The 20697-nt window shown below is 32.5% G+C and overlaps 1 protein-coding gene across 4 annotated transcripts in view; it reads right to left on the bottom strand.

Annotated features, from left to right (window-relative positions):
* Positions 1-20697, bottom strand: part of LOC148600957 (5-hydroxytryptamine receptor 6-like) — a 55981-nt gene that overhangs the window by 4992 nt on the left and 30292 nt on the right. Inside the window, exons 1-2 of one of the 4 annotated variants that reach the window (XM_088556200.1) lie at positions 6525-6690; positions 351-420 (exon numbers count right to left, since the gene is read on the bottom strand). The gene's annotated coding sequence lies outside the window, so the exon portion shown is untranslated. Of the gene's footprint in view, positions 1-112; positions 421-6524; positions 6691-20697 lie in introns of those variants that run through there. The other 3 variants (XM_088556198.1, XM_088556199.1, XM_088556197.1) reach the window with 3 other exon arrangements.

The following is a 20697-nucleotide window of genomic DNA, read 5'->3' as shown; positions in this document are numbered from 1 at the left end:
AGCAAAACCCATATGAAAAACAATCAAAATTAGAAGTTCATAAGTTATTCCACAAGAAAAAAAAACATTTTATATTGATTGAATATTATATTTCTAATATAAAATGTCTTACCTTTACTGAGAGACCATTGATAACAATTGATATACCTTTCTAAAGGTGGCAAGATTTGTCACTAACAGTGTTGTCATTTTCAAGTATTTACGGAACTGACTGAATTCAGACCACTCTATAAGGACTCAATATTACAAATTATCATCTATTGGTAATTAATTTTCACTTGTTGTATAGGGTATTCCTGACCACAATCATAAAGTCCTATGGCGTAATCGTTAAGGCATCTTTCGCTTACTTCGATTTTTCTTCTATAGATTTTACAGTTGTGATGACACTAGCTTGCCAGCCAATAACGAATCAGATTCCTGAAAAATAAATCATAAAATTTAGCTGAGACAGAGGCATGAGAGAGTAGGAACGATATATTAGAACTTATGTTACATAATAGAATTTCTCTAGAATTAATGTATTTTCAATAAAAACAGATTTGTCTCTCGCAAATTCAATTATAGTTGGGCATTAGGTTCTGTCTGGAAATAGAGAAAGAAATAGAATGTGGAGTAACGCATCAAGACAACGCGTTTGACGAATTTAATATCACATCAAAAAGTTCAAAAGAGTAACTCGACGGGTGTTTTTAGGGAAAAAAAGAGAGAACGCTTACTCCTGGTTCACGCTCTTATGCGGAGTTCTATTTGTTCATATACTTTTGTTTCTTTGTGTTTTGATTATTCTTGTTCATTGTTGCGTGTGTCTGTTTTCCCTGTCTAGTCTTTATTTTTGGATTATATTCATGGATTGGATTTTCATTCGAACCTCGATTACTATGTACGTTATGTCGAAGAAAATTTTACTTTTGAACAATATTTAATGTACTGTTATTTATCGTGTCCTTTTTAATTTTTTTTTTTTTTTGCAATTAATAGCCTAACAATCTAGTTAATCGCTACTGCTTGCGGCCAATTATCTAAAACCAGTGTCACTGTCATCAAACAGTGTATTTAAACTACTATTTTGTACAATTATCTTGCAATAATGACATACAAGTTATAGTGCAAACCGGAACACAGCGATATGCACTTTTAAACGTTACAAAATTAAATTGTATTTAGAATGACAAGATACAAAAAAACATTATAACAAGAATTATATTTTAATCTTGCAGTTACCGATACCAATGAGATAGAATGTATTGTTTCCTCTTATTTTAATAAAAAAATAATAGTTATATCATTGGCATTATATGTGTATTTAATGCATATCATGGATCAAGATAGAATTGTATAAAGGGAGATGTAATGGACGTATAAACAGTGATTTAAAACTTCAAAGTGTTGTTTGTTTTTTTCTGTTGATGTGATTTCCAAATATAATTCATTTTCACAATACTAATTACAATCCAATATTTTCACATTAAGTAGACGTGAGAACCTTCATCTTCTTCGATTACTTGTCTGTAAAATTTGCATAAATACATAATTCAGATCAATTAATTACATATGACATTGGCTACATTTAACATGTCAATGAAAAATGGCCAAATAGTCGGAATTGAAGTTTTGTCTAGTATCTATCTTAGAAATACACCGTCTCATAGACAATTACAATTCGTTTTTTAATTTAAATGTTAGAGGTCGACATAATTGATGAATCGATAAGAACTTGAACAATCTTGCAACGTGCTTGCTCCGACAAACTGAAATTAAACGACCTACTGAAAACCGGCTGACCTTCACGGATACTCGTGCTTGCTTTTCGAGATGTCAATGCGACTGACACTTGCTCCACTGCGAATATAATAAATGGACTTATTTGCGACGAACTAGCTTAGTTTTTCTTGCCCGCGAAATAAGTGGGGTAAAATGCTCGTGAAAATGAGTTGATTAACAGTATGTATGATTGACTTACACTATTTGCAAATTCTTTGGACAATTTTATTTTAATGGTAGATCTAAATAAAATACATCCTAAATGTCAACGTATAGCGTGTTCTCTTCTGTTTAACCTTCATAATCATTTTAACGCAGAAATCGATACTTTTAAAGTTAATTGTAATAAAATTAGCAGCCGTTAGACACGCAATGATAAGAAACAAACCTGGAATGAAATTGAGGAACTCAAGTTTTATATCTGCTATTGAAGTCGACGATGATACTATCTAATACAAATGATTCGTGACAATTATTGTCACTAATACCGAATTTAACGACTTAGACACGATCATGTACATCAAAACGCTTTCTAAGAAAAAAAAATCATGTTTTGTGGAGGTATTTTTTATGGTTATTGGAAAGTCAAAATAATTCTGTGAATAAAATCTAATGCTTCCACAATACCTAAATTGTTTTTTTTTCTATGAATAAAGGCTGCAATCTGACTAATTCAGTTATTATAATACTGGTCATCCCACTAGTACCTTACCCTATGAAAGACCAAGCAATTTATAGAACGTACTGTACCTAAAATTGCAAAATATTGTTTATTCATTATGCTAATCACCTAAAGTTCAAACTCATTACTACCTCATTTACGTTACTAAGTAATAACCGCCTTTTCCTAGTCAGCTAAAATAATCGGAATACGTTTCACGGAGGATGAAAAAGGAATTTAATTCGGCTTAAAATTGCTTTTCAACAATTTTCACGCCAGTCGTTATAGGATTTCACCGTACAAAGCATTTATGACATCTTTCTTTTTGCTTTGATCAACAACAATAGAGAATTTATCATTTAAACATTTTCATGATATTTGTAAATCGTCCACATATTTCTGCGCTATTTTAAGACATTCTAAGTTAGTGTAGCATTTTTATTTTTTTAATCAGAATATAATGTCTAGATTTTAAAGTATATGTACTTAATAACGGCTGTGATCAGAAACCTCAGAAACGACTACAAGTATCATTGAAATCATATATACATATATTGTGAAGTTTTATTGTAGGTTCATTCACCTCAAATATCTAAAACTGGACGAAATAATTAGTCAGCCGTGTCATGCGAATTTTTTTATTTCTGAATAAAAAATTGTCATAAGCGAAGTACGACAAGTAATTCATCTTTTAATACTGGCAGAAACAGCCAGCCTTTTTATTCACTCAGTTTTGATACAAATTCTTCTTTTCTTGAAGGTAACGTAATATATTCCCGAATTTTACGTTATCAAATGACCATGCGACGCTTTCTCAATTCGGAATGGTTACAGATCTTTTTTAAAAAATGAGGAAATACCTTACGCAATTTGATACGTCTGTATTAGAAACATTCAGCTAATATATCCTGTCTGGATGTAAGTAGGCTTTTATATCGGTGTATCATTGTGAGTTTCACTTTTAAAATGCCCCTTTTGAATTGTAGTTTATCGTTTTCCCACATGATTATTCGATCTGCAGTAGAAAGACCCTTATTAATGATTATAATTGATATATGATTAACGAGAGATTTAGCTTGATCCGGTTGCAAATTAACCTTTGATTCAGTTCAAACTAATTTCTAAATCTTACATCTTCATTTAATGTTTGTTAGATGTTATTGTTGTAGGCTCGAATAGAACGATCAACAGGAGAAGTAAAAGTATCAAATGAGTTGCATAACGGCTTTTACTGATATTCTATTGATCTTAGATGCAAAAATTAAAAGTGGAAAAAAAGAGAATTTGAAAATGTTCCAGCTTTATTACAAACAAAAGAAACAAAAACAAGAACAAAAGAGAAAAAACAAACAAACGCAAAAAATAAAACAAATCAAAACAAAAACAAAAACAAAACAAAAACAAATAATAAAAAAAAACAACACGACAGTTTTGCCTCAACCTCACTGTAACCGATACCTTAAGGGTTAACAGTAAATACTGTGTTTTTTATACATCAGACAACTTCTTTCACAATCTTCATCTGCACCATGAAAACTGATTTATTCAACGGGTCATAGTTTTCCTTTCCTCGTTTGTCTACCCCGGACTTGACCTTTTATGAGCAATTCTGTGGGTGTTTCTAGAAAAGCAGAAGACGTTTCCCTACCGGCGCACCTGGTCCGTGCTCCCAGTTTTTAGTGGAGTCCGAGTTGCTCATTCATGCTTTTGTTACTTTGTATGTATGATTTTAGTTACTTCATGTTCTTTGTTGTGTATGTCTGTTTTCCACGTCTGGTCTTTGTCCTTGGATTACAGTCTTTGATTACCGCTATAACCTTGGTTCCCTTGATTACTCTATGATTACCGCTATAACCTTGGATCCCTTGATTACTCCTTCATAATTACACTCAATTAATTTAAGTTGATTTAAAATATTGAGAAACAATTAACAACGATTAACTTTGTACAAACCTGTTTACTTTAGTCAAGTAATATGATATCATTCTCTGCTAATTTAAATTTCAGAAAAACTGAAGTATCTAATAACGCTGGGTACATCTAGTCATTCAGATGATAAGACTAAACTTATTCAATTTCTGATTGGCAACAATATTACTTATACAACATCATCTTTTCGAAATCAATTTCAACACCAATTATCTTAACTATCCTAAATCTAACACTATTTAGTATCAATAACAACACTTATTTCAAAACCTTTGAAAATTATAGCGTCATTGCGAAGATCAAAATAGCAACGAACGTAGACGTTATCAATCACTGAATCCTCCCCCAACAACAACGGTGATTTGTACAATAATCCAGGAGTATTGATGGAAAGCCTCTTATGAGAGTGTGGTAATCCCTAATGGCCTGATGTAAAGTTGATGACATCTAATGATGACTTTTCATTTATCTACGTAGGCAAATGCTTGTATTGTTTTAATGTCGTGAATGCCATACTGCCAATATCTCATAATCTTTTGACCCACGCTAAGATGCAACGTTAATTATTGATGTTATCACGAGTGTGAAATTAGAAAATGATATTATTCTTAACGGTACAACGCTCAGCCGTTTTGGTAATTTAAGTACAACCCCCATCACAGCTTGCCTCACCCGAACTTATTTCTTTTTTTAAATATTTTGAGAGGTACTGAACATTATCAAGTCGCAATTTCTTAAATTGCCTATGGCAAATACATAATATTGTGGGAATCTTGACAGCTTCTCTTTATCTGTGAAACAATTTCACTTTCTACCTATTATTCGTACAAACGCATTCGTCATCAAAGATAATTGCACAAACAGACCTTACATCAATATGTTGATTTAATTCTTCCTCTCTGAAATTAATTAATTAATTAGGAAATAATCAAAATATCAAGTTTCTACAACTGCTAGTACAACTCTTAAACCTACCCCTCTCTCTATCTTTCTTTGTATTCACAATTAGTTTTTAAATGTATTACATGTTGTAGCCCTTACCTTGAATTGAGCGCACATGTACTTAGTTTTTTCGTTAAACAGTGTTTTCTTTTCGAACCATGGATATTCCACTTATCATTAGTAGTAAAGTTATTATCTGAATAAATAGAATGTGCTGACAGAGACAAAAAAGAAACAGTATAGTATAATTTTCGTACGGAATATGTGTTTATTCTTTTTGAATAAAAAAAGGAAAATCAGAAGATGCAATAAACATTAATGGAACATATAATGAAAACAAATTTTCCAAATTTTCCAAATCATGGTAGATGCTTAGATGCTGACATAAATTGAAACTGGATTACAACAGCTGTTTACAATATATTGCCGCTTTTGCTATCTTATAACCCAACCTTTAAGTGCTGTTGCACCATCAACACTAGTGTAAAGCAAATGGAACACAATTACAAGCGTTCATATGCAATTGGTTAAAAAAAAATCATTAAAGATGTATTGTAGTACAGCGACAGAGAAACACACTATCCAATGTTATAAACCATTATATTTGTTTAAATGAATGAGTAAAGAAAAAGTTGGTCCATTATGGTAAAATATAACTACGTCTTTTGTTTAGAATACATACAACGTAGACATAAACTACAAACGACAAACACAATACAAAACATTATTAATAGATTATGACCAACCCGGATTTAAAATGTAATTGAGGGGAAGAGGTTACCATAAAACTTGTGCACTTGGCTTGGGTATTCTTCCAGACTTTATACATGTATGTCTCGAAGAAGAACGTGGTTTTGGTATCATCATCAATTTACAAGTCTATCTTGTAAACAATCGTATCACGCAAATGTGTTATTTTTATACCAACTTCTTATAAGGCCGTGTATATTAAATGCAAAAATACATATAAAAGTGATTAGCGTAACCATTGCAAACACATTATAAACCTTCCTGTATCATGACGATCATGTAAATGTGCACGTAAAATAAAGTTTTACTTTCCTATCATTTAAAGTTCACCGAGAATATTTATGTTGATGAACAACAAATGGCACACTACCTTGGACTTATAGATGACAGCCTCTCCCATTAAATGGCTTTATCATTTAAAAGTATAAGAAATGCCTTCATAGAAGATTAATGTAATAGCTATGAAGACTAATCTTACCTTTACAATAAAATATATAATTAAATAGATCCACATTAGATGATAATTGATATAAAGTTCAAAACAAAGGAATTCCTACAATCGGCTATATTGTATTCATGTAATACCAAGGTTTTACAAAACACTTTTATATCACTAAACGCAAAGTGTCAATATCCAAACTAATCAAAATCTCCTTTGCATACATAAGCCTTATTTATATTCATGTTTCAGGAGCAATTTACATTGTTAACAACAAATGGGTTTCCAATTTTTGTAGAGAGAATATAATTCAAGACAGACTTCACGATGTTTCATTTTATGCATACATTTAGGCTATATTATTTAACAACGAGCCCGCTAATTACTACGTAACATATATGCATGCTGCTTTAAACATTAGGGTAGATATTATTCACTTGTGTTAATGAAAGAAAAAGCAGCATATATAAGCTTTCCCTGTGGGACAGAAGCTGTTTTTAAAATAATATGTATGATCACTATATATTCTCTGCTAGTTTTTCTATCTTAAAATAACGGAAATGACTTATACCATCAAGATCGTACCAAAACCTTCAACATTCCCTTCCCAACAAAATGCAAAAAGTAACGCATTATATTCGGCTCAGATAAAAGCGATATTTTACCCCTGAATAGTACTTCCTCGTTTATTCACTACATACAATAAAGTTGTACCAATATATAACTTATAACTTAAAATAGTAAGATAGTTCCACCGGTCGTCTTAATATTTTAGAAAAAATTAAATAGCACTCCTGCTAAGAATCATGCAAAATGTGATTCATGGTTGGAAAACCTATATATTTTTATTTTTGATATTTTGTTTAATTGTTAAAGTAAATAGACGGTAACATGTGGCTTTTCAAATAACCCGTGTTCATAAGAGATACCAATTATACATAATGTAAAGTAGAATTCAAAATAAAGGAAGACAACTCTGTAAATGACACTACAATACAATTGAAACTGTTGGATTTTCAATGTGAATTATCTCTTGCATTTTCTGGGAGGGCTGGCTGCAGCGTGTAGGGTGAATTTCGAACGTCAGACGCTGTTCGGAGCTTGTTATATTGTGTAATGGTTCGTGTTCAGAACTGAGTCTGATATGTACAAAATAGTACAGAGACGGCAAAAAAGTGAATTTTTTGTACTCACCGTAAACGATTGTCATAAGACGCTTATCTAAATAATGTTCTAGAATTTTGCAAGACTTGTTTAAAATGGTTTGCAGGGTAGGAAACGCATATTGTAGCTTGGTAGTGATTAACAGAATAATTTGCCATATTATGTTTAAAATATAAATCTTCAAAAACTGAAATGAAAATTGTTGTATAGAATGTTATTGATGTAAGTACTTTAAATTTTCATACTTACAAATAATTTGAAACCTGAGACATTATTTCTTTCATAGTTTGACGTATGATTATTGTTGAAGTTTTAGACAGTTGTGTAGGCGTGACTGATATTCAATTTTGTTCTCAATTTCTTTGAATTTCCGTCAAGCCAATGACTTATTTGTTGTAATAAATGCATTTTTCTGTGATAAATTGTAGATCAAGTGAACTAGCTGAAAAGTTTACTTGTAGAGATAAATTCCTATGAGATGACTACTGCATTAGATGAACAATAAAGTAAACCCACAAAGACAGCAAATATAACAAACACCACAATGTGGAATATATACATGCGAAACAATCAAGACCACATCAACGAAGGGGAAACTGTGTCGGGTTTCTTTGTCGGAAAACGCAATGATTGAAAGAAGCTAAAACATCATATGTAGAACTATTATATACATAAAGTGTTCGAATGTAAACGGAACTATTAATATCAGTCACCTATTCGAAAAGGGTTCTTCTTAGTTCGAAATAAATTGGCTACAACATGGACAATACTTGAAATTATGTACTAAATATAATGTTATATAAATTCGCGGTGTATTGAATTGACAAAACTTTGAAAATATATTATTTACTATAATTGTTACATGTATTTTCATTTTTTTTCCTGGAATACCCCCCGTTTTGTGTGCGGTATAACGTTATCATTAACACTATCCGCCCGTCCTTTCATTCGTTCGTCAACACTTGTTTGTGTCCAGTAGTTGTCACAGCCACTCGATATTCAAACAGAACTAATTTATACATATGCCATATCATGGGATTTGATTTCATTCTGAATCAAAATTAAATTCACGTAGTTGTAGTGTTTTTTTTTGTGATCATTGTCTTTTGCGAAATGCCTATGAAACACAACTTTCTTGTTTCCGTAATTTGAACGTCATTATATTAGACTATATTCGCATATCATTACAATTACATAGAATTAAGTTTAGATAAACTTGTTTCCATGGAAATTATTATTAATCAAAATTAAAATTATTTGCATGCATCCTTCGATAAAGCCGGTTTATTAATTTCTGAAAAATTAATATGATGTTCCTTTGACACTTTTTCGTCCCAGTTGAAGATATAACGTCAGAAAAAGATCTAGCTGACAGAAGTTATCTTCTTATATTAATGAATAACTGGCACGTTGATGAACAATGTTCGTGCTTGATAAACCTTTTAATGGAGTTTTGTTCACGGATTATAATAAATAAATTCCCTTTATCGACTTTGTACTGAAACGTAGACAAAACCGTGCAATGCCCTATGCGATAAAATGCAATATGGAGAGTTTAGCCTTCTGTATGTTTAATACTCATATATTTTTTTTATTTTCACGATTATTTGTCAAAACTGTATGAAATGACGAAGTGGCTTAAAGTCTATTCTGGAAAACATTACCGTTTTTCAAAACCTAGACAATTGTTGAGGGAATAGAACCTTTCAAGCCATGAAATTTAATTATATTCAATCGCTTTTCCCTACCTTATAAAATAAGATAGAACTGTTATGTCGGCGACACCCCCTTTTTAATCATACGGTTCGTAGACTTTATAATGAAGAACCCATTGGCTTTGACAACGAATTAGGGATTTCGAAATAGAAGAAAAAAAATAATCTGACTTAAAAGCATATACCGATAAAATCATATATTTTATATGAGTTATATGTGTTATATATATATACACATAGTTGCCATATATTCAGACAACGCAGACAAATTTGCCTAAATCGATTTTATCGGTATATGCTTTTAAGTCAGATTATATATATAACGTGTTTCGATATTATTGATGCTATATTTTCTTTGCTCTATGCTCCCAGTTTTAGTGGACTCCGAGCTGCTAACTTATTTATGATACTTTGTAAGTATTTTTAATTATTTTACGTCTCTTTTGGGTGTTTTTGTTAACGATATATGATATTTGTTCCTTGTTCTTTGCTTGCATTTTTAGTTCTTTTGATTACTGCACCATGAAAACTGATTTATTCAACGGGTCATAGTTTTCATTTCCTCGTTTGTCTACCCCAGACTTGACTTTTTATGAGCTACTCGGCCGGTGTTTCTATAGCAGATGACGCTTACCCTACCGATGCACCTGGCCCATGCGCCTAGTTTTAAGTGGCGTCCGAGTTTCTCATTTGCTTTTGTTGCTTTGTATATATGATTTTAGTTACTTTGTGTTCTTTGTTGTATATGTCTGTTTTCCGTGTCAGGTCTTTGTCCCTGGATTGTATTCTTTTGATTACCGCTATAACTTTGGTTCCCTTGATTACTCTTTAACAACTAAGGCTATCGAAAGTGATGAGGCAACATGATTTAGACTGACAGGGATAAAAACACGCGTTCTTGTAACTATTGCTAATAATAAATTGTGATATTTATGTAATTTTCAAGGTGTAGTTTATCAGTAATAGTTATTTTAACATTTATAAGATCAATTACATTCATTATTAGCTAACAAATATGTTTTTGCTGAAGATATGCGTATACTATATATGACCCAAACCTCCATCAGTTGTTTATTATGCGTTTGTGTTCATTTGTACAAGATGTTTCTTTCTATTTGTAAAAATATTTAATATCTGCTGTAAGTTTTGCAATTTCATTTGAAACTAAAATCGAGCGGAATATGTGTGACTTCGTGCAAATGTCGAAAATATAAACCTGGTGAAAATTCGTTACATTTTACAGTGTATTTTCAGGATAAATATAGTACTACGTTTTGGGGTGTAATGGTCAAATTAAAAAAAAGTTTCGAATCAAACCCTTAACAGGAGTGTAACGGACATTTAAACAGGAAATTCGAAAAAATGCGGAAGGGTAGCCATTAGTCAATGACGTTAATCAATTTTACAAACATTTCGTAAGTGTAAAATCAGTCGTAAGTTATGACGTCACAATATTATGATCTTTTTGACATCATACCTTACGACTAGGACTGCTGTATATGCGTGGAATATTGAGTACTTCTCCCTCTAAGAATCATGCAAAATGTGTATAAGGTGTGGCACATGAAGAAAAAAACAGAGATTTTATTGCATTAACAAAGTATTTATACCTGATTACCCCCAGAAGAAACCTTCAAAGTGCTTGTAAAAGTATCCTTTTTAAAACATTGATAGGTGAAATTTAGTTGAAATGCACTATGGAAAAATGGCGGGAAATTTTTTCCGCATTTGTTCTGATAAAACCAATCAAAAAATATCTACGTCACAGATGCTTAAGGGTAAATTTAAATAGCTTTTCAGTTGTTTTCTAGATTATATATATATTTGAGGCAAAATAGACCAAATTGAGAATCATGATGTGCCACTGATTGCCTGACTCTTACACAGAATGGTATTTAATAGGTCAGCAAGTGTTAGAAATAGTAATAATATGAAAAACAAGAACATATCAATCATTTTGAGTATGTTTTGCTGGTCACTTCACCCTGCTCGAGTTTTTAGATTAACAAGGTTTGATGAAGGAGAACTTAAACAATATACCGCCATCAAATAGAAAATAATAAATAACGATTGTCCGGGAAATTAATGATTATATCATGATACAATGTCGTCTGTAAAAAGTTAATTACATTGAGCAAGGATCACATTGGCAAGAATCCCTTTGCATGATATATTACCAAAAGAGTGCTTGATTAGCATTTTTCGTGTTTCACCAGATTCGCTTGATGTATTTTACTCATGTAACAACTCATCATGCTCCCTCCACAGAAATGGAATGTCCGGACATACTAGGAGGAAAAATAAACTTCATTAAGAGTAATCAAGGGAACCAAGATTATAGCGGTAATCAAAAGAATGCAATCCAGGGACAAAGACCAGACATGGAAAACAGACATACTCAACAAAGAACATAAAGTAACTAAAATCATACATACAAAGTAACAAAACAAGTGAGCAACTCAGACTCCACTAAAAAACTGAGCATGGACCAGGTGCACCGGTAGGGTAAACGTCCTATTGCTGACCTATTAAGTTTGTACTTTTGTCTATTAACAAATGAAAACAGCAATAACAATGACTCTATCAGTTATGTTTTACTATTAATCAGGTTACTATCACTCGGGTACCTATTACTCAGGTAACAATGGTTGCCCCACTTTATTTATGATATGACATGTATAAATGTAGCCCAGAAATAAATTGCCTCAATCAATGGTATTCGATAAAAGAAATGGGAAACATGTTTCATACTAAAAGGAAACCACGATATTCATAAAAAATGGAAATAAAATTGTAATAGTTTTCACATAAAAAGACATTCAAAAAGAGATAGGGGTTCAAACCAAGTTTTGAACTATTATGTGATATTATAATGCAGCATTTAACAAGCAGTGGGAATTCAATATAAATGGGAGAATTTATTGACCGAAGTAAGGTTTTTGGGACTTGGGATGGTATATGTTGTGAGGAAATTCATTCCATTAAAGAGCTGTCAGATGATACGTTTGTCCTTGATTGAACGTAGAATTGGTATTTTTAAGGAACGAATTTATGAGGTATGGTACCAAAATGTTTATAAACTTTCGCGGATTCAAATAGTTGCAGTCTACAGCGGCACTTAGGAAACTCGTCGATTATCTCGAGGTTATAAAGAAATAGATGCGTTGAAATTATTTTTTTACGATTTAAATATTTGTCGTCTCTTCTTAAAGGTACAATTATGCAAAAATCAGATTGTCGTGAATAATAATTTGGTTTTCACGGTAGGCAATTTAGTTTTGATGGGTATCATTTTTGTGATGTTTATTGATTGGATTTAAAATCTATAACAAAATGTTCAAAGAAATCATGTTCTTCAAATTTGAGTGTATACTAATTAAATACAAATGTAATAATATTTAGGCATATATCATCTAGTACGAATCATTAATTAACTGACGATAACGCATTTTTAAGCTTTGACGTTTGAGAAGATCTTCTTTTAAAACCATTAAATGATAATATTTCAGAACTTTTTCAACAGCAAACGTGTGAAGTAAAGAACATTAAAATAACCAAAAAATTATGTAACGAACATGATTTTAAAGATATCAGCGCGTAATAATGATAAATACCATATTTTTGAAACGAACAAATATTTTAAGAACAATTGATCTTCCTTAACGATCTTTCTTGATGTATTTCACATAGATTTATTACACACCCTTACAGCAAAAAATAACATTTATCTCTATCACATAAGATATGAGAGCCTTCAAAAACGAAATTGAGTTGTTTCCTGGCGTTTGTTTGAAGACAATGAAAAATGTCGACTAAACATCTTTGATATTGTTAGATTTACGGAAAACCCGTAACATAGAGCAAATGACTTAATTTCGCATTTCATTACAAAAATGTACCGTTATTAAACGTGAGAGCAATTCATCTTAGTATTACTGAATACATAAGTCTTCTATTTTGATTCAACGAACAGATGTACATGTATGATCCAAAACCAATACAAAAAAAACCCAGAGTTTGCAGTGTCAGAGAGTTGCGTTTTGTTGCTATAATATTACTTGATTACACTCACTTGTTATATGACGGGTACCACTAATAGAGCAGGATATGATACCTCACATCACTTCCGGTTTTTTTTGTGGGATTTTATGTTGCTAGTGCTTTAGTGTGTTACGTATATATTGTTTTATATTAAGTTTTTTTTGTTATCTATTTTGTTTTGCTACATTTTATAATAAGATCATCTTGGATTCCTGTTTTTACGTTCATGAAATGTTTTTTTTTTTTTAATTTTAATTGTCTCATTGTTCACACTTTGGTATTTATGACGATCGTTTTAGTACTTTAAACCGAAAGTAAACTTTGTATACATTTTTACTGTTACATGAAATATTTATACGCATCCATGCAAATTATTTCTTGAAACAAAACCTATTGAATGATACTTATGAAGCAGCTAAATTGTTATTTCAGAGAACATTTTGGAGATTTGTGTTTAAGCATTCTCAATTTTGTTGAAAGGTTTAAATGCTAGTGTCTCAATCCATATGCATTTCTCCCAGTAGCACCAGATATCAGAATCCCTTAGGCTATCTTTTATACAATGTGCATTACGTTCAAAATTGACATTATACAGTTTTGCGTCCCTCAACTTTACATTTTAATGTTGAATAATGCTTTAAATGTTGATGATAAAGCAGATGCAGGCGTTCAAAGGACAGGAAAAATAACTATGCTACCTTAACCATAGTGTTGTTAAAGTGCAAAAGTTAGAATCGAAGTAGGGCACCCCGATATATTCATGATTCATGACATTATTTACAGCCATTAATATATTGCTACTTCAACGTTCGAACTCTTCAAATGCTCGTTTTAAATTCTAGTTATATTAAATAAATAAGCAATATACAGTATTCATGCGGTATTTTATTCCACTTATAGTAGAATTTGTTTTATTAAATACCGATTGTAAAAGACAATTACATCAGAATATTGCGAACGGATACCTATTTTGTTGGTGGGTCAAATTAAAAAATAGTAAATCGTTCGATAGTCTGCATCGAATTACATTTAAAATCAAATTAGTTACATATTGTGTGACCAAACGTTCATTTAAAGTGTTTATTGTATGGGATAAAGATATTTGACAGCGAACATACTTGTCCTATAGCTGTAGTCAACGGCAACACGTTACTACATTTAAACACTCTGATAGTAGTTTATGCTTTTTATATTGATTTTGACTTTACAAAAATACAAAATAAAAACATATAAGGCGGTGATCCCTCCATACAAAAGTCTCATATTAACGTGATTGTAAGTGTAAAGGAGTAATCAAGGGAACCAAGGTTATAGCGGTAATTAAAAGAATGCAATCCAGGGACGAAGACCAGACATGGAAAACAGACATACACAACAAAGAACACAAAGTAACAAAAACCACACGTACAAAGTAACAAAAGCAAATGAGGAACTCGGACTCCACTAAATACGGGGAGCATGGACCAGGTGCACCGATAGGGTAAGTGTCCTCTGCTTTTCCAGAAACACCCGCCGATTGCAAGGGTAAAACTGCTTCATAATGATATTTCATGGAAATGTTATCTATCAAATACACTAAAGGGTAAAAGGCTTAGAAAGTATTTAAAATCTCATTATTTACAACGGTTGTATTTCAATGACAATAATGTAGCGACTTGTTCACGGTGTTAATATAGCAATATATAGACAGGTTGATATCCACAAAAACATTATCTGACCGAAGCGTAGCTGAGGTCTATAATATATTTTGGGGGGCGACCAACCGTTCTAAAAATTATAATTAGACCAGAAGTATCATGACCTATTCGCTTTTTTGTTCGTTCCAAATTTAATTTAGGACATAGTCACAATATGAATATGGTTCCATTTTTGTATTTGGTGTTTGGTGAGTCCAAATTTACAAATGTCCAAAAAAGCACGAAAATTTAATGTATCTTAATGTAAATTAAAGTTGTTATAAAGAGCAAAAAGCAGAGGAAGTAAACTTAGATTTATCAATATACCAATTTACGTCGTTTCCGAATTGTAGACATCAAACATTTTGCGATTTTCTTCAAGAAGTTCATTATGAAAAATACAATTTATCGTCCTTATTCATAGTAAGAAGTTCATTGTTCAACGGTCGGCATTCCAATGGGAACAAATTGTGCTCCTTTACTTACTGACCTATTCCTTCACTCTTATGAGGCTGACTTTATAGCTGATCTGATTCGAAAGAAAGAATATCGTTAAGATTGATCCTTTAATCTCCGTTTCCGCTATATAGATGACGAATCCTAATTTCGGGGATTTGATACGTCGCATCTACCCCAAAGAACTTGAGATAAAGGATACTACAGACACTGTGAAGTCAGTCTCATATCTTGACCTACACTTACAAATCGATGGTAAAGGAAAGCTATTGACCAAACTTTACGACAAAGGTAATTACTTTTCCTGTCATCTGTGGAAACATCCCTTCAGCACCTGCGTATGGAGTGTTCATATCCATAAAAACTGATTTATTCAACGGGTCATAGTTTTCCTTTCCTCGTTTATCTACCCCGGACTTGACTTTTTATGAGTAACTCGGCGGGTTTTTCTAGAAAAACAGAGGACGCTTACCCTACCGGTGCACCTGCTCTAAGCTTCCAGTTTTCAGTGGAGTCCGAGTTGCTCATTTGCTTTTGTTACTTTGTATTATGATTTTAGTTACTTTATGTTCTTTGTTGTGTATACCCGTTGACAAAAAATCAGCGAAAAAAGTGTCTCTCAGTTCACGAACATAACGTCATATAAATAACCAGGTCACTACACTATAATTAGTAACAATTACTAGACATAAAACCACGACAAAGCGGCTTTTCAAAAGATAAAGTATAGCAAGTGATAAAATGCATGTTACGTGTATTGGTGTCAAAAAGTTCCAAGACGTTTTGCTCGAAAAATGGAACATTCGTAGTAAATTTAATCGTGAGTACACGAACATAACGTCAAGGAACCGTATAAATCGGAAGCACATCGCATCAAAAGTTGACAAAATACGGCACATGTATAATACATGTGTAATACATAATTTGCTGTATTTGATACTTAGTGTAACAACATTCTATTACTCAAGATGAAAAATACAAATAATACCAATTATATAAAAGTTGCTACTTTCATACGTTGAACACGTGTTTCAAACGTACCGTCAACAGCATTATAATCTATATTAAAAATGAAATATATACAAGAAGTAATCAAAGCCAAATATATACAAAAAAAATGCAAAATCCTTCACCGATGAGTTCTACAAAATTATTTCAAAGGAAGTACAAAATGGTAGCATGTTTCAAACAATGAATGAAGTTTCAATATTTTGAATTTTGTACTGTTACAATAGCAAGCAAATGTTTTTTAATCACCACTGGTATATTCTTGTCGCAATGGAAGAAGAGGTTTAAGCGGCTGTAAAATCTATATTTAACCCACCATTTTGTTTGAAATGCCTGTAAAACGTCAGGACCATTGCAGAACCAGCTGCTCCGATGGAGTAATATCTATTTTACTAGATTTATTTAGGACTTAACAGTGGATCGAATTAAAGTTCAATAATTTTGTTGTTACCCTTTTCAAAAGATAATTTAACGTTGCATTATCATTAACATTTTCCTATAAAACCAACGAAATATGTTTAATTCCATCTGATCTGATTGATCAATGTGTCAATTATCTCCAATGGAAAAAAAATCAAACTGTTTTACATAGTTTGTTCGTGGCATCACATTTCCAATGCTCCTTTTCAATGAGATATTTTTTTAGCAACAAGACTTTTGCATTTTCATTACTTATAAATCCCGTGTCCGTATGATTAAAAAATGTGGCGATTTCATGTACAGCCTTGTTGTAACATCCGGGTTAATTTCCATTTTGTTAATGAAAGTTTTGTTTTTCAGAACTGTTCTTGCTGTGACAAAATTACTTCCTTATTGCTTCCCATATCCCCAGATGCGTACGAACAGAAAGACATGTAAAGTTGTGGTGCTTAGTGGAAGAGTAAACAAGGGAACAAAGGTTATAGCGGTAATAAAAAGAATGCAATCCAGGGACAAAGACCAGACATGGAAAACAGACATACACAACAAAGAACATAAAGTAACTAAAATAATACAGTAACAGTGTATTGACTTGAAATAAAACAATAAACGGATGACGCTAAGAATCAGAGAAACACAAAAGCCCAGTGATTTTTTTTTCTTTTGATTCGTGCCAAAATACATATCGTTTTATTGTAGTCAATACAATGTTATTTTTTTATTGCAATCCTACATAATGACTTTTGTTTCCAAGTCTAATTTAAATCAAACGAGTTTATAACTTTTCTGCCCATTGTTGACTATGATAGTAAAACACGTATTTCGTGAAAAAGTTGGAAGAATTAACCAAGGAAACCAAGATTCTAGCGGAAATCAAAATGTAATCCAGGGACAGAGACCATAAAGGGAAACAGACGCACACAACAAAGAAACATAAAATAACCAAAATAATATGTACAAAGCAACAAAAGTAAATGAACAACTCGGACTCTGCTGAAAAATGGGAGCATATATTAGGTGCACCGGTAGGGTAAGTGTCTTTTGCTTTTCTAGAAAGACCCGCGAGTTACGCATAAAAAGTTAAACCCGGTGTAGACGAAGGAAGAAAACTATGACAAATTGAACAAATCGATTCTCATGGTGCAGTTGGATCCACTAGTTCATTATGACGACTGTAAAATCTTCTGTAGTGATGACTTCAATCTTGTAGTAATAAAACCCTGTTCCAGAAGCCTATTTGTCAGAAGTCTAGGGCGGTACAAAAAATTCTACATAGTTACAGCAAGCACTGGCATAACGTATGAGTATGCGATACAAGAACTCCATACGTAGGTGCTGAAGGGATGTTGCCACGATGAATGGAAAGTCATCGTGTTAGTTGAAAAGTTTTGTCGATAGTTTTCTCTTTATCATCGATCCCTAAGTGCAGAATAAGATATGAGGCTGACCTCACATTGTCTGCAGAATCCTTCATCTCAAGTTCTTAGGCGTAGATGCGATGTATAAAATCCACGAAACTAGGATTTTATAAGGATACTAAATAGCACACTTTGTTCCCATTCGAACGCCGACCATTTGTTGAAAAACGCGTTCACCGCACTGGAAAAATATAAATAGATTAGAACTTCCAACCCGATTTCAAAGTTGTACCTCATAATAACAAAATCTTCAGAAGTTTCATCTACCAAATTATCTTACAAAACGTATGACCATATGAGTGTTTTCAGTTCAAAACAATCCGTGTTGCCTTTTGTTAATGAAGCTATTTTTACGACACTTCTACACAGCAGTAACTAAAAATTTATGCCAAGTCATCCGCGTTACAAATCTACTACATAAATATTATTACACATGAATACATGACATTCGTCTCCTATCGCATGTCTACACTTACAACATTATCTATTTACCCACCTAATAGTCGAGGTTATGGTATTGTCCTGTGTCAAAAGAAAGGATATGGTAAATAGCAACATATACACTAGCGTAAAACGTGAATTAAAACCAATAATTACCTTTTATTTACATTGATATCAAACATTTATTCGAACATATTCTTGCCATTTTTCGTTTTAACGAACTATAAAAACAAATACAAACATCGAGATATTATACCTTTACAAGATCTCAATGACATAAAGGTGGGTGAAAAGATTTCCTTAACTTTTTATATGACAGTTGTTACTGTGTCGTTATGTTTTTTGTTATTTATCTGTTACTTGAATTAAGATTAAGAAATACTGTGAATTCTTGACGAAAAACGACCACTATTTTATTCATAATATCGTCACGAAAAACAATGACACATTTCACTGTCTGCACTAAAAAAGAAACATGACTTCCACTGTATTTCAAATTGAATAACATGATACGTGATTAAGTAGCAGTATTTGTAAGAATCTTGCAAATTCTGTTAATTGTGATACACCCCAAAAAGGCTACATATTTTAATTTTTCTTATTAAGTCTCTGTGAAAGCCTCTATGATGAAATGTGTAATTATTTATTCCATTTTGTCTGTTATTAGGAGATAATTCATATCTAAATTCTAACCGTTTTTATTGTATTTCAGTGCCCTTTATAGAGTTACCTCCCTTAATTTTAAATTCTACAGTTCATTCTTTACCATTTATATCTCTTATGAACAAGGGAATTATGAAAAGATATATGTTATTGTCTGTCAACTTGAGCATTTTAAACAAAATATCAAAAATAAAAATATGTAGGCGTTCAAACCATATAACACATTTTGCTTGATTCTTAGCTAGAATACTACTTAAAAGTTTAATTTTTGCTTTGGTTTCAACATGATCTGAATTTACACATAAATGGGAATTTGATGTTTATAGACAAATTACCGTTGCAGTACTCCAGTTTTGTTTTTATTAAAGTGAGAAACCGGCACAAACTTCTTTAAGTTGACAAATGGCATTGTATTTTATCCTGAAAATACCATTACGCGTTGGTAGAAATTTAAATAGTCTAATCACTCTATCTTGTACATATAATAGGAAATTTATATAGAGACAATGTTTATGAAGAAAGTTTATGAAGAAGGTCGTCAGCATTACCTTTTATGAATGGTTACAGCTATATCAAATGCAAGTGGCCCCGTGCAGGTCCTGGTGTTAAAAGAATAGGCCTGCAGCAGCGCTAAGCTTGTAGTAAAAGGCGACTAAATAGTGCTCAGAACCTTAGCCGGGGGCTAGGGCGCTCCGCCCACAGAGCAACTGGGATGTGTGCCCCAGGTGGTGGAATGGGGTACCCCTGGTGTGTTACATGCTTGGGTTGTCAGGCTATAATACGGAAAACCTGACCGCAAACCATAGTGGTGCACCGTGTTGGGAAAGATGCCACGTTCCTCGCACGTTAAAGAACACTACTGTGGTATTCTCCCGGAGTAGGAACCATAGGGCTCCGCCACAAGAGGCTAAATTGCCCGACCCTACCCACCTCTCCCTATTTCCAGTGGCAAACAAAATTTGTCGATCCCATTGTCCTTGTGTCCCATCCCTTTTTCATTTCATCATCATTTCATGTTCATTTTGTCATCAATTTCATGTTCATCGTCTGAATATAGCTGAAATATTGCTGCTCGGACGTTAAAACCCAGCAAACAAACAAATGCAAGTAGATTTTAAGACGCCTAAAGACTGGCATTATCACCATTAAAAGAAAATCAGCCATCATTGACTTGTCGACTTATGTATTCCTAGCATAAAAAATACCACTC

Source organism: Perna viridis, chromosome 12, assembly GCF_037379345.1.
Source record: "Perna viridis isolate PV_CMFRI_1.1 ecotype Kerala chromosome 12, ASM3737934v1, whole genome shotgun sequence".
Lineage (NCBI taxonomy): Eukaryota > Metazoa > Mollusca > Bivalvia > Mytilida > Mytilidae > Perna > Perna viridis.
This window is presented reverse-complemented; position numbering and strand designations above follow the sequence as displayed.